Consider the following 6,000-nt stretch of genomic DNA (forward strand, 5'->3'; position numbering starts at 1 on the left):
CCTCATCCTCCAGGGAGTACAGGCTCCACCTTTTCCCTTGCAAGTGTAGATACAAATGGTTGTCTTGTTTCTACTGCAGTGCAGCAGAGGCAGGCTGGCATTTAACTCCCTGATGAGCTATTTGAAAAAGAAAGATGGGAGAGGTGGGGATCCAAAAGCCTAGAGATGGTTCATCTCCTAAGATGGATATGTGTGCCTCTGCAGCCTCCCCTGGAGGCTCCTGGGTTCTGTCCTCTTCCTGGGCTCTGAGAAGCCGCATGGTGGAACTGGGGAGACTTTGCAGGCACTTTTCTGGGAGTCTTCTCCTGGTTTCCAGTTCCCAGGTGGCATCTGCATGGAGGGCTCCAGCTCAGTGTCCTCTGTTGGCAGCCCGTCTCTCCCTGGCTGCTGAGGCTGAGAGAGGGTATATGCAAAGCTTTGCAGGCCAGCTTCAGGGCTGTGGAACCCGTCCTGCTCCCCAGGTAGGCAGTGTTGGAAACAGATTTGGTGAGTCTTGGGGGACCTTGTACCTCCCTCCAGAAGAAGCGTGTCCTCCTGCTGTCCTAGTGTCTGACAAGGACAGGCCCATGAGGAAGCAGTGTGGATCAGACTCAGGTGCATAAAATGGTGAAATAAATTTGAAGTACGGGGCCTTCCAAGGTGACTATTTTGAGACATTTTTAGATAATTACACATCATCAGAGTGGGTAGCATGAGAATTAATAATGATTTAGTAACTTTTCTTAAAAGTGCATCTAGGCATGACATTAAAGAGTACAAACTCAATTTATCTTAATCTTATTGGAGTAGCATTGAATATAAAATGATTTTGTGATTTTGATACTTCATGTTCTAAAAGTCCAAGTCAAGTTTTTTTTTTGTTGTTGTTGCTGCATTTTGTCTTCAAACAAACAAACAAACAAAAAACCACAAAAAGAATGCTTTCCGAACACTGTGTTAGTGCTTCATTATTTTACAAACTCCCCTTACAAGTGAGGTGGAAGTCTGCAAGAGCAATGGCTAAGAAACCAGAGCAGGAAAGCTTAGCATGGCTTCCATGGCTGTCTTGCCATTATGTTAAAATTAGCAGCGGCATAAGGTCTGACTGCAAAAGACTCAGCGCTGGCTGGCAAGGAAGTCAGTCTCTGGGGAAACAGTCTGGAGAGGGTTCTCACAATAATGCAACCATATGTGATGGCTGTGCTTTCCCTCCTGCTCTACCAGGTGACAACAGTCAGAGAAGCCATGGAGCTCACTGACTAGGGACACCAGGAAGGTCACCTGAAGTTGGCCTGGTGGTCTTGAGCAGATAGATGGAAGGAAACTCTCAGAGGGAAAAATGAACACTGTTTTAGTCCATGTCACTGAGTGTTTTAGTCCCTGTGTGCCTGGAACTGCAAATGTCCTGCGTGGAAGTTTGGTTTTATAGGCGTTGAGTGACCATAAATGAGAGTTATTCTCCAGGCTGGAGAAAGGAGTGTCGGTGGGATAAGGATTCAGGTAACCAGCAATTTAGTGATGTGACGCCACCATCCCCCATTCCCCAGCCCTTCCCTGTGGATGCTGGGGACTGGGCTGAGCTCCATCCCACACAGAGTAGGCTGTGCCCAGGGCTTCCCTTTGTCCTCGGATGCCCAGGTACTGAGGCCTATCCTCTGGGTTGCTCTACCCGTGACTTGCATCTCTGCAGGCACTTAGCACCTAAGCTGTCATCTTTTTTTTCCATGACACCTTGGCCTCTGTGGACACTCTCCTCTTCTTCCACAACCCGAAAGCACCACTAGCTAAAGGCTGTTGCATACAGCAGCTAATTAATGAAGATTTTGTAGGTGATTGTGAGCCCTGAGGAAGTTGCCTCCCTCGTCGACAGCCAGGAAACCACCTAAAAGATGATCTCAGGCTTTCCAAATTCTTGGCCACCTTCCTGTTGGTGCCTTTCTCACTGGCTGCTCTCCTTCCTAGTCCTCCCACGACCGTGGGGAAGCTGTGCAGACGGTCATCCGATGGTGTATCCCAGAGATGAATTAAAATACCGTGCCTTAGGAGGGAGAAGTGGCTGTAGTTATTTATTTTTTGAGTTAGCAAGTGGTTTCCTCATGATAACAATCAGCAATCCTAGTGAGGCTTCAGGGGCAGAGATGGTGAGGTAGAGGTGAGGAAGATGCAGAGGAATGGAGCAGGATGGGTGGCGGAGGGCTTCCCCCAGGAATGGAGCCCTGTGTGGGTCTGAGGAGTGGCTGGTGTGGCGCCTCCTGCTGCCATCAAACCCAGGGCACAGGAAGTAGTGCTGTAAAGTTGGGATCTTAGGAAAATCCCTTCCAGGGCCAGGATGCCTCCCTCCCACGAGGCACAGGCTGCAGCTTGAGCAGAGGCTACTCCTGTTACCTCAGGCACTTGGTGGAGGACCCAGTATTAGGAGAGTCACTGCACATGGGTGCTGGCTGAGGAGGGGTCGGGAGCGCAGCGCTGCTCATGGTTCCCGCTAACATTTGGTCAACTGGCTGTGAACACTGAACGCTCGGGGTGATTGTCAACTTTGTGGTTTGGACATGAATTAAAGGCAGAAAAGCTGCCAGTGGCTTTAGAAAAGAGGCAGCCTGTTTCACTAAAATTCTTAGGGTTTTGAAGTTAACTGAGGCCCGCAGGACAGACACTTCTGGGTCATCACACCATCCTCACTGGATGGAATCTCCATCCACCTGGCCAGTCCCCGGCAGCTGGGACCAGTGCTGCAGAGGTTCCTGTCCTGCTTCTCTCCAAGCAGAGCAAACTGTACTGTGTGGTGGTCACTGCCACCCGGACCCCTAGTGGGAGCAAAGGTAGCCTAACTTTCAACTGAACTGCATTTTTCTTGAGCAGAGCATCACCCAGAATCACAGAGAGGCAAGAAACCTCCTCAGAGAGCATGGTCTCTGCTCTCCTGCTTTAGTGGAGAATGGCCCAGGGCTGGACTGCTCAGGGCAACGAGGCCCCCTAGTTACTGCCCCTGCAGCTGCAGCCCAGGAGCTGTGTTAGATGTGAGGGTGATTGTGTAGGATGCCACTGTCCGTCATAGCTTGAAGTTTAGTTGGGAACACACAAGAGAAGGAGAAGAAAATAATGACGGTCCTGCTTCTAGCAAATGCCCAAGGGAGCTCTTCTAGTCCTCTTGCAGTCCTCCTCCTTCTCAACACCTGTCTCCCTGTGGCCTTGACCATGAAGCCTCTCCGTGATCCTTGTCAGTCTGCCATGATCCTCGTGCACCCCATGCCACGCCATGCCACACTGTCCTGTAATGAGTCTGAATGGTAAGAGCTGTGTGTTGTTGAGCAGAGCTGGATTGGGGGACTTTCTCTTTAATGTGATAATGTCACCGAGGAGATCTCTCTCCCTTAGTGAGAAGGGGTCCACTCCCAGACTTCTTGCCTGAAAACAGGTGACTCCTCTCAGCCCTGATTCACAGAGGGTACCCAGGGTGGGGTTTCCACCAGGTGGAGGGGTGTCCAGCTGACCAGAGTGAGCTGTGGCCCTCCTGGCACCCCTCATTCTGCCCACTGACAGTCGCACCCGTTCTGTTTCCTAATTCCTGGTTTTCTCCTTGGCTGTGGGATGCCACTGGCCCTGGAGAGCTGCCTCATGGCACTGAGTGCTTCTTCCACTCTGTGTTGGTCAGGTAGAGCTTGTGACTCACGGGGATGCTGACTCTCTCTTTAGTAGCAGAGGACATACTTACCTGTCAAGGTCCTGACCCTTGTGATCACTTCTCCCCACAAGAAATCTGGAAGCTGCTGCATGCAAGACCAGGCGTCTGCTGAATCAGAGCGTGGGACTCTTAGGCACCCTCCGTTTAGAAGCAATTTCCTTTCTAGTTACCTGAGATTCTGATCTCACCTGTGGCCTGTACCAGATGCAGTTCCCAGGACAACTCTTCTAACCTTTGTTTGTTTTGTTTTGTTTTTCTTTTTCAGTGCTGGGGATGGAACCCAGGACCTTGTGCGTGCTGGGCAAGTGCTCTACTACTGAGCCACCCTCCCACCCCTCAGCATGTCTCTTGAAAAGACCCAACTGTCATTTCTCCCTGTATAGCCAGAAGCCAAGGTTTTCTAGACTGGAAGGAGGTCCTGATCTTGCCCACACCATAGCTTTGTGCTCTCTTTGCTCTGGAGGAAGTCGTCCCACCAATAACCAGATTGTAGTTGTTTACATTTTCAGAAATTGTTAAGGGACAAAGTTGACCTACACAGGGGAGTGAATCAGTCAGTGTCACATTGCTACAATGAAATCCTGAGGTGATTGGGGCTGGGATTGTGGCTCAGTGGCAGAGCACTTGCCTAGCATGTGTGAGGCCCTGGGTTCAATCCTCAGCACCACATAAAAATAAACAAAATAAAGATATTGTGTACAACTAAAAAAAAAAAAATAATAGAAATCCTGAGGTGATCACTTACAAAGAGTTCTTTAGCTCACAGATAATGTGTCATTATCACATTCAAGAGACAGTCCCCCAATCCAGCTCTGCTCAACAACACACAGCTCTTTCCATTCAGACTCATTACAGGGCAGTGTGGCATGGCATGGCATGGGGTGCACGAGGATCATGGCAGTTCTGGTGAGGTTGATGGATGGATGGTGACACATCTTGGGAACAGCATGTGTTGTCCTAAAACCAAGAGACAGAGGCTGAGAGACCTGGGTCCCATAGTCCTCTTCAAGGGCACCTCTGATGGCCTGGAGGCCCTAACTCCAAAATGTTCTACTGACCTTGGCAGTGCCATCTGGGGCGAGTGTTTACCTGTGCACTTCTGGGGAGCGTTGAATATCTGAGCTACAGCAAGGGGATCCACAAACTAGATGCTGAGACCGGCAGGATGCGATTTGCTCTCTGGGTCCTCAGACCAGGCCAATCTGATGACAGTCAGCTGAGGTCACACACTGGTGCACAAAGCCTCCTGGTACTGGAGGTCGGACCCCGACAGTCTTCACTCTACCAGCTTGAGCAGGGCATGCGGCTCTCAGAGGACCAGACACAAAAGCACCTGGGGACAAGATGGTAGGAACCACAGGTGTGCAGACACCACACCTGGAGGAGTGTGGGGGCCAGGATGGACTCCAGGTAGCCCAACAGCACAGCTTTGGGTGGAACAGGAGAGGACAGGGGACTGTGGACCAGCTGTAAATGATGGTTTCTTCTTCTGTGTTTTAAAAGTAGGTTAAGGGTTAAGAATTATGAAACAGACCTGATAGAAACCATGCTATTTTGGGGATAAGTTTTACTGGGTGCTGTTGTGAGGAAGGTGGCATGTTTCAGCGTTGGCAAAATAAAATAGAAATGTGTGTGAGTCTCATCTCCTTTACACAACTATAAATTCCCTGAAGCTGGTCCTGAGACTGCAGCTGAAGTGAAGGGGGCTCTTAGAGAAAGTCTTCCGCCCTAAGGCGGACCACAACAGGGCAGGCTTCTTCGGCCTATCTCCTTGTCCCTGGACTTGGGAATAGAAGGCTGAGGTTTTAATTGTGCCTATTGATGTCATTGTCACTTGTCATTGAACTCATCGCAGGCTGGCTGGTTGAAATGTCAGGGCTGGAAAAGAGGATGTTGTCAGCGCTCTGCAAATGAGAGAGAACTGAAGTCCCGGTGGGCTTGAAGGCAGGTTCCATGGGGCCAGCCATGCCATGGCTGGAAGGCGTGTGGGAGAACTTGAGTCATTCACAGCGGATATCCAGAAACAGACCCAGAGGGAAAGGACACATAGATAATCAGGAACAGGGCCAGATCCTCTGGTCTCTCTGTCCCACCAAAGGCCCACTCACAACCTTCCCAGCCTTTGGAACAGACGGTTGTAAGACCTCAACTGCTCTTTGGGCATGGAGATAATGCACTACCCTTCTGCAGCGGCCTGGCTTGGGGTTCCTCCTCTGGGGTTGGAACACAATTGCTCGGAGCCTGCACCCCCCGCCCCCAAGCGTGACTCTCTTGGAGGAGAAGGGAGCAGTGAGCTCATTTAGCTACTAGCCTCTCAGACAATCAGCATTCCATCCTGG

Source organism: Urocitellus parryii, chromosome 3 (genome assembly GCF_045843805.1).
Source record: "Urocitellus parryii isolate mUroPar1 chromosome 3, mUroPar1.hap1, whole genome shotgun sequence".
In the NCBI taxonomy this organism is placed as follows: Eukaryota; Metazoa; Chordata; class Mammalia; order Rodentia; family Sciuridae; genus Urocitellus; species Urocitellus parryii.